Below are 10000 nucleotides of genomic sequence, written 5' to 3' on the forward strand. Positions count from 1 at the left end.
TCGACAACTGGGATCGCTTTTACGGTAAGAATCATCTATATACAAGGGACGGGGTGCACTTTTCGCCCAGAGGATTTCTACTCCTTGCTGAATCCTTTGAGCGAGAAGTTGGCATTCTACATGGTTTTTCGGGTAGATTACGTGGGAATAGGGGGTGAAGTATCGGAATATAGTTTAGGCAATAAAAACAATTTAGAGAGGGGCTGTGAAAAGAATCACCAAAGCAGTTGGAGGGAAAATAAACTTAAAGTATACTATACAAATAGCAGAAGTATAATTAACCAAATTTATTTTTTGCGATGTAAAGCATGCGTAGAGAATTTTGGTATTACAGCTATTACTGAATCCTGGATCAACATGGTTGATAAACATTTCCTTCCGGAAATTGAAATAGATGGATATAAGTTTTTTCACAAGGATAGGGTTGGCAGGAGTGGGGGAGGAGTAGCACTTTTCGTTAAAAATACAATAAACTGTATTATCAACAATTCGATTAAGGAAGAGGACTGTACGGAATCTATTTGGGTAGAGATTATAGGCAAGAATAAAAAAGTTATTATTGGCGTCTTGTATAGACCTCCTAACCTCAGCATTGAGCAGACTGATCCCCTGATTCATGAAATTCGCAAGGCGTCCCAGTACAATAACGTTGTGATCACGGGAGATTTTAATTATAGAAACATTGACTGGGGAACTTTAGTAGATCAGGAAGCGAAAAAATTCTTAGATGTGGTGCAGGGTAATTTCCTAAAACAAGTGATTACCGATCCTACGAGGGGAGAAAATACCCTGGACTTACTTTTAACTAATAATGAGCAAATAAGATTTAATATTATTTGGGAAGAATTAAAAAGTACGAATAACGTCCAAGTACCAGACTTCAGAAAAGCAAACTTTGACAATATAAAAACCTATTTGAAATTGAATATGAAATGTCATACGGACGTTACGGACGTTTCCGACATTATCGGCGCGGTCAGGTCTCGGTACATGATCAGGGGTCAGGTCATGACCAGGGGTCAGGTCATGACCAGGGGTTGGGTCACGGATGGTAATATACATATCTAGAGTCAGGTCACTTGGGGGCGGGGTCTCAACAGACAGGTCAGCGATTTGGATGAAATATATAGCAATCTAACTGATTTAATTATTAATGCACAAAATACGTTTACCCCCCTGAAGTCAATATGAAAAAATAGTAATACTCCCAAATGGATGACGGATGGATTGAAACATGAGATCGGAATGAAAAGAGGGCTTCACGTAAAAATAAAAAAGGGGAATCACACCTTAGATCAATATGGCAAAGTGCAAAGCTGGTTAAAAAGAATACACGTACAGCGAAACTTAATTATGAAATTAAGGTTGACAGTCGAGCGAGATCCAACCCAAAGGGTTTCTTTCATCTCTATAGAAGAAAAAATAAAGAAAGAATAGGACCAATTAAAAACGATGAAAACGTCATGATAGCATCGGAGGAAAAAATGAGTGAGGAGTTTAACAAATATTTTCTCTCGGTGTTTACTAATGAGAGGTTAGATAAAGTACCTGACTGCAATCCAATTTTCAGTGGGGATGAAGAAAGTAGTCTATCTAATATCAGCACTAGTAAAGTAGAAGTAGTCAAGCAGATTGAAAGACTTAAAGCTACAAAATTCCCGGGTCCAGACGAAACTTTTCCAAGAACGCTTAAGGGGTGTAAATTTGAAATCTGCGACCAGTTAACTGAAATATTTAATAAATCGGTAGACACTGGTTTTGTGCCTACTGCTTGGAGGCAGGCAAACGTTGTTCCTGTCTTTAAGAAGGGGGATCGATCGTCTATATGCAACTACAGGCCAATCAGTTTGACATCGGTTATAGGTGAAATGCTTGAATCAATAATAGTAAATAGACTCAGAGAACACATCGAAAGACACAATTTAATTCGTGATACACAGCATGGTTTCTCCAAGGGTAAGTCATGTGTGACTAATCTTCTATCCTTTTACACTAAAGTATATAAGGCGTTAGATAACAATGATAATTACGATGTTATTTACCTTGACTTTAGCAAAGCGTTCTATAAGGTGCTACATCAGAGACTACTAATTAAATCAAAGCCCATGGCATAGGAGGAAATGTGTTAGAATAGATTAGAGCTTGGATTAGTAACAGAAAACAGCGGGTCACCATAAATGGAGTCAAATCTAGGTGGCGCAATGTTACCAGTGGGGTCCCCCAGGGCTCGGTTTTGGGTCTCTTGTTGTTCATTATGTACATAAACGACTTAGACGATCGGATAAATAGTAATGTTAGTAAGTTTGCGGGCGACACTAAAATAGGACACCTAATTAGGTCAGGAGACGACGCAGAGATTCTGCAGGATAATCTTAACAAATTGTTCACATGGTCGGTGAAATGGCAAATGAACTTCAATATCTCTAAGTGTAGCGTGTTAAACGTAGGGCTACACAACCCTGAAAATAGATACAGCTTAGATAACACGCTTTTAGAACAAACTAAGTGCAAGACAGACTTGGGAGTTCTAGTGAGTCTGGACCTTAAAACCAGGAAACAGTGCATTAGCGCCAGGAATAAAGCTAACAGAGTATTAGGTTTTATTGCTAGGACGGTAACGAATAGAAGTGCAGAGGTAATTATTAAACTCTATCTAGCGATAGTTAGACCCATCCTTGACTATGCGGTACAGTTTTGGTCTCCGTCCTACAGATGGACATCAATTCACTAGAATCAGTACATAGAAGAATGACCAAAATGATACATGGACTCAGAAATTTGCCTTACGAAGAGAGGCTTAAGCACCTTAACTTACACTCTCTGGAAAGACGCAGAGTGCGGGGTGATCTAATAGAGGTGTTCAAGTGGATCAATCAACAACGGTGATGCAAACAAGGTCATCATATTAAAACAATAGGGCAGGACTCGCAGTAATGGATTTAAACTGGACAAAATTAGATTTAAGAAGGAAATAGGAAAGAATTTGTTTACTAAGAGTGTGGTCGACGAATAGAATAGACTTAGTAACCATGTAGTAAGCGCTGAAACTATCAGTTGTTTTAGAAAACGATTAGACAACTTTATGGACGGGGATGACAGGTGGTGATAGATACGGAGCTGCCTAGTGTAGGCCTTATGGTCTCTTCCAGTCTCCTTCATTCTTATGTTATTATGTTGAACAAAAGAAGCCGCCATTGTGCCGCCGAGAAGCTCAGGACACCTATGCCGAACGGACCTCGCGTTTTCCCGACAACAATTGAAAGCGATGCGAGTCAAAGGATCTCGCGTTTTTCGACTACAATGGAAGAATGCGACTGTCCGGCGCCTCCTTCGTCGCTCAACCGAATCCTTTCCTTTTATGTAGCGATCAGCATATGGCACCACTGTAATTTTTTTCATTTGTATATATGGCAACCTTTTTAAATATGTAAAATCTGGCAAACCCCCCCCCCCCCCCGAATCTCCTTCCTCCTACTGTATATGTAGACCAGAGAGCAGTCTGGAACACTAAAGTAAAGACAGCTCCCAAACTTTAATTCACCAATGTAGAAGGAAACAACTCCATATGTGTGTGTATATTATATATATATATATATATATGTGTGTGTGTGTGTGTGTGTGTGTGTGTGTGTGTGTGTGTGTGTGTGTGTGTGTGTGTGTGTGTGTGTGTGTGTGTGTGTGTGTGTGTGTGTGTGTGTGTGTGTGTGTGTGTGTGTGTGTGTGTGTGTGTGTGTGTGTGTGTGTGTGTGTGTGTGTGTGTGTGTGTGTGTGTGTGTGTGTGTGTGTGTGCGTATGTGTATGTGTATGCGTGTGCATATGTACATATACATATATATATGTATATATATATATATACATATATATATATATGTATATATATATATGTATATATATATATATATATATATATATTTATGCTTTATATATATATATATATATATATATATGTGTGTGTGTATGCGTATATATATATATTCACTTATCTATTGATTCATCTACTTATTAACTTATCTATTTATTTATTCTTTGGTCAATAGATACAACAATATTTAAATAAATAAGCTATTTTTGAACAGTGACACCACTGTTGTGGTTGTATTTTGAAAATTCCAGCCAATATTTGGTAACACATATCCTTTCCGAACATAAAGTTATTCACCTATCCTAATTATGGTATTGACTGAAAAATTAAAAGCAATCAATATTTTGGGAAAATAATTGGTACCCTCCTGACCAGACATACATTATTGTTTTCATAATCGAAGACAAATATTTACTCATAGAGGAATGCAGTTATTTTCTTTAACTCTTCCTCCTTTTAGCTTTTATTTTTTCTTTCTTTCTTTCTTTCTTCTTGTACCTCCGTGGTGGGGGATGTGAATCCTTCACCACAACCTCCCCGCTGTACCTCACAACACGACTATTCAAACGTGTCTACGTGCATACAACAAAACAAACACTTCTGTCAAGATCAACAAACACAAAACCTAACTAAATACCTCCGACCTAAACCTAGAATGAAAAACACTCCTATGTCATTCATGAGAATCACTTTCCTATCTACGTTCAGGTCACCTCCCAGCACTAATACAAGCAAACATAGAAGAGGCCCAAAAATAGATTTCAAAATTCCCAGATACAGTCAACTACACAAGGTAATGAACATGTTATCTTACACTGCTCAAAATCCAGCCACTTCGGTATATCTAGAAAATATATTCCTGGGTAAAGAATAGGCAAGCCCAGACGCCGTGGGGGGTGGGGGGGATTACAGGAGGCTACGGGTGTTTAACAAGGACACATGGCAATCACCTCTCCTCCACTTCTTTACCTCCTTGCTCCTTATCATTTACCTCTTGGTCTGCCAACCTCCCTTTACCACCGACACCTGTTCTTTACCTCTTGTTCCCTACCCTTTTTCTCCTTGCCTTCTGTCTATCATCCTTACCTCTTGTCCTTCACCCTTTGCCTTTTGTCCCTTTCCTTCATCCTTTAGACTCTTGTCACTGTCTCACCCTTACCCATCGCTCTTGCTTGTGCATCTCACCCTCCAGTTCCTCCCTGGACCTTCATATCACGCACAACTTAGCCAGAACCTTCTTACCCTCGACAAAGTGTTCCTTTCCGACGTCCTCAAAAGTCCCCTTCAGTGGTCTTTCCCCTCATTATTTGCTCTAGGCTCACCTGGAAAGAGGGAGAGAGAGAGAAGAGTACGTGAGTCTCCAACAACAACAAAATAATAAAAAAAAGTCAAATATCTTAATAAAAAAAATGTCAGGGGTAATGAAAGCGCGTCAGGAAGTCCTTAAAGAGGAACACATAAAGTCTGTGTGTCCCCTTTCGCCCATTGGAAGCAGTACCTAGGAGGCTGTGAGGGAGTAGGAGGTGGGGGTGGGAGGGGGGTAATGGGTGTGTGTCTGGGGAAGGGGGAAGGACGGCGGGGGTGGGGTCTATTGCGTGCCGCAGAAGGCAGGAGGTGTGAGCTGCGTGTCGCAGTGGAGGGGGGGGGGAGAAGGGGGTGAAAGGAGGGAGAAAAAAGGAGTGAGTGGGGGGAGGGAGGAAGAAACGGTGAAGGTTCAAAGGTGAGAGAAGGAGGGTCAAGGCTGTTACAGGGAGGAAGAGGGAAGGGAGAAGGGAAAGAAATGGAGAACAAGGAAGGAGGAAGGAGAAAGGTGGAGAAGGAAAAAGTAGACCGCGGAAAAGGAGAAGGAAGAAGGGGCCGGGTGACGGAGGAGTGGGGCCTTGCTACTGCTGCCTCCACCGAAGAATGATGACACACTGGAGGCTGGCGGGTGACAGGAGAAAGCAAAAGCGAGAACGCGAAAGGAGGAGGGGAAGGAAAGAGGATCAAATCTCAAGGAGGGGCAGAGGGGGAAGGGGTTGGAAAAGGTGAACGATGTCATAAGTGTCACTACTGATGAAGAATGAGGGATGATATAGCGGAATAAACGGAGAGGGACCTGGGTGTGGAGCGAGGTATGAGAGGGAGGATCAACTACGTGGCAGGAGGAAGACAAAGAGTAAATTGGGGAGATAGTCACTATAGTCTACTCTGTTTAACTTGACGGATATATATACATATATATAGTATATATACATATATATATATATATATATATATATATATATATATATATGTGTGTGTGTTTGTGTGTGTGTGTGTCTGTGTGTGTGTGTATATACATATATTTATATATATATATATGTATATACATACACATATATATATATACATATATACATATACAAATATATATATGCATATATACATATATTGTACTTATGTATATATACATATGTATATATATATATGTATATATATATATGAACACATATATATATATATATATATATATATATATATATGTATATATATATATATATGAACACATATATATATATATATATATATATATATTTTTTTTTTTTTTTTTTTTTTTTTTTTTTAATCAACTGCGCCAATAGATTTAACTATTTTCAGTTGTATCTTCTTAAGTTTAAGGAAGGACTTCCTATCAACTTCATTCAGCTTATGAACGAAATCATCCATGGTGAATGTGAAAAGAAAGGCGCTGGTGAATGCCGATGGTTTCTATTGGATGTGTAACAGCATGTAAAAAACTGTTGACAACGACACCTAAAACTTCGGAGTTTTTTCACCTCGATAAGAGGTTTCCTCAGGGTGAGAAGGACTTCATTGGTGTAGAGGCGATGTTCTAGTCTTGAAGGTCTAGAGGCAAGTTAAGAAGGTGGCTAAGCGGGAGGCTTTTTATACTCGGTCGAACGGTTCAGCCGACTTAGTGCGGGTGGAATGCTGGGCTCTGATTGGCTCATGGAACACTTCGCCTGATCTCGGGCGGCGGGAATGACCTCTGTCTGCTACGCAGCTCAAGCGGCTAGGCCCGGGCAGAATGCTAGCTTGCGATTGGCTGCGGGGGTTCTCCCGTGATCTTGTGCTTACCCCGGGCAGAATGCTAGCTTCCGATTGGCTGCGGGGATTCTCTCGTGATCTTGTGCAGTGGGAGGAGGCTCTGGTTTTTGGCTGGAGATCTTGGCGGCTTGATGGAAGGTCTTGTGTAGGTTGAAGAGGGAGCGGTTTCAGAGGGCGAGCTGAAGGGAGAATAAAATCAGAAGCAAGTTGTACATTAATGGTAGGGTGACGGGAAGTGATGGCTACGGCTTCTGCAATTTGCATACGCCTGTGGTTGGACACTCTGTGAAGAATAGTCGTAGATTCAATTAGTTTCTGAAGTGGTGGTTTTTTGTCGTGATGATCAATGTAATGCTGAAAGATGGAACCTTGGTTACGGTGGTATTGGAGGCGTCTTCTTAAGGTAGTAGAGGTTCTACCAATGTAGGTGTTGGAGCCGTCACAGCGACTCTCCTGACACGTGAATTCATAGATTACGTTGGTAGAGGCCTCGAAAGGGGTCTTAGGGGCAGTGTTGTTTTTCATAACCAAAGCTCTAGTGAGATTTGGTTTACAGTAAATTCTAAAGGCAATGGTAGTGGTTGAATCGGTGGGAGTGACTCCTCTTTTTATGATGCCTTTAATGGCATCACACTCTTCTTTATAATGGTCGTGATAATTGTTTCGATGATATATGATGATCTTGTTGCCTGGGGAGTCTGGAACCTGGTTAGGAGCTGTGTATTGTTCAAGCTTCTTCTTGATGAGTCCTTCAATCATGTGGTCAGGATATCCGTTATTGGTTAGAAGCTGTCGGATGCGGTCAAATTCCCGGTGGGTATCTGTCCAGCTACTGCAATGCGTTAAGGCCCTGTTGATATATGCAGCGGCTACAGACCGCTTATAGGCTGCAGGGCATTCGCCGCGGGCATTGAGACACCTTCCTACGTTAGTAGCTTTAGTGTAGACCTTCGTCCTGAAGCCATCCTCATCTTTGGTGATGTCCAAATCAAGGAAGGGGAGACGTCGATGAATACTGCGTTCACAGGTGAAGGTAAGGCAAGAGTTGTTCTGAAGGGCCATCATCAAGCTGTCGGCATCTTTGTCGTTGGTGGTGGTGATGAAGATGTCATCGATATAACGGGTATAGAGTCCAGGGGGAGGATGGTGCTGGAAAACTTTCTCTTCCACTTGAGCCATGTACATATTTGCGAATCTATGAATTCACGTGTCAGGAGAGTCGCTGTGACGGCTCCAACACCTACATTGGTAGAACCTCTACTACCTTAAGAAGACGCCTCCAATACCACCGTAACCAAGGAATTCTTTCTCAGAGCTTTTCGTATCTGCAGTGAAGAATTCCTAGAGGATGAACTTACTTACGTCAAGAATACCTTTAGGAAGCTGAAATACCCCAGAGGTTTGATCACCAGGACAACGAGGAAAGCCAAGAAGATCTACGATGGCTCAAACGTCCGGACCCCGGGAAAGGATAAGTCTCATTTTATTTCTGTCCCTAATTCTATAAACACCATAGCTATTGATGATTATTTGTTAAAAGGTGGAATAAATATAGCAAAAATATCTTCCAATAAGATAGGAAAAATATTTAAGAAACATAATAATATGCGTAATAATCTCAGTGTCATTTACCGTATTCCATGCAACGGTTGTCCATCATCTTATTTCGGTGAGTCAGGTCGAGGGTTCAATAAACGCTTGAATGAGCACAAAAACGATCTCAGGGCTCATAGAACATCTAACTCCCTGGTTCGTCACCTGGACAAATGTGGACATCTACCTGATTGGAACAACGCAGAAATTCTACACGAGGGATTTGAGAAGAAAATGAGAAAAACTGTGGAAGCTGCACATATCGCCGCCAACAAGAACAACAACGACAGAGACGGATTTAAATGCCTCTCGAAAGCAGCAAGTGTCCTAATAATTAAATCGTTAGCCAAAGGGAAAACATGACGCTCATACCTTGGCGGGTTCCCTCTCACTACGAATATAAGAATTGTGATCCGTCTGTAATGCTGTAGTCCTCTGAAGAAGACCAAGTTGGTCGCAACGTTAGGGCAATAAACTCTATTCCTAACACATCTTCGTTTGCCCTTCCCCACCCACATTCTCTCTCTCATATATATATGTATATACATACATATATTATATATACATATATATATACATATATATATATATATACATACATATATTATATATACATATATGTATACATATATGTATATATTATATATATATACATATATCTACTGTATATATATATATACATATATATATATGTATATATATATATATATATATTTACATATGTATATATACATATACATATATAGATATATATATATGCATATATATATATATACATATATATATAAATATATATATATATATAAACATATCTTTATATATACATATATATATCTTTATATATATACATATATATATATACATTAATATATATGTATATGTATATGTATATGTATATGTATATGTATATGTATATGTATATGTATATGTATATGTATACAGTATATATACATACCAAGGACTACTATTACACAGGACGTGCGCACCCAGATCCCTGAGTCCGCTAGCGGAGGCCATTGCTTTCTTTGTAACCTAACATTTTATATTAGACAAATATATCAAAACTAGAAACCTAACATTGTATATAGGACAAATATATCAACTATTGACTTTTTCAATGCAGTATAAGGTAATATAAACTTTTATAGTGAAATAAGAAACTATTTTTAAAACACTGTTATGCTTTGAAATGCCAATTTTAGCCGGACTTAACATGTATTATTGTATGAGGTTAGTGGACACCAGGGTTGGCGATTTTTTTTTTTTTTAAATCATTATTTACATTAATCATTATTTACATTTGAGTTCATTGTCTTGAAAAGGGAGACCAATTTGGCTGCCTTCTCATTACCGAGGCGGTTCCATAATTTTGTGTGTACAAGTCCATAGGAGAAAACTCTTTCAACTTCTGATGATGAGGCTACTGCAGTCAGGAGCTGACGCACTGATAACAGAATATCACTGTCCAACATGGCT

Source organism: Oratosquilla oratoria, chromosome 22 (genome assembly GCF_046742065.1).
Source record: "Oratosquilla oratoria isolate Oo_2021 chromosome 22, ASM4674206v1, whole genome shotgun sequence".
NCBI classification, from domain to species: Eukaryota; Metazoa; Arthropoda; class Malacostraca; order Stomatopoda; family Squillidae; genus Oratosquilla; species Oratosquilla oratoria.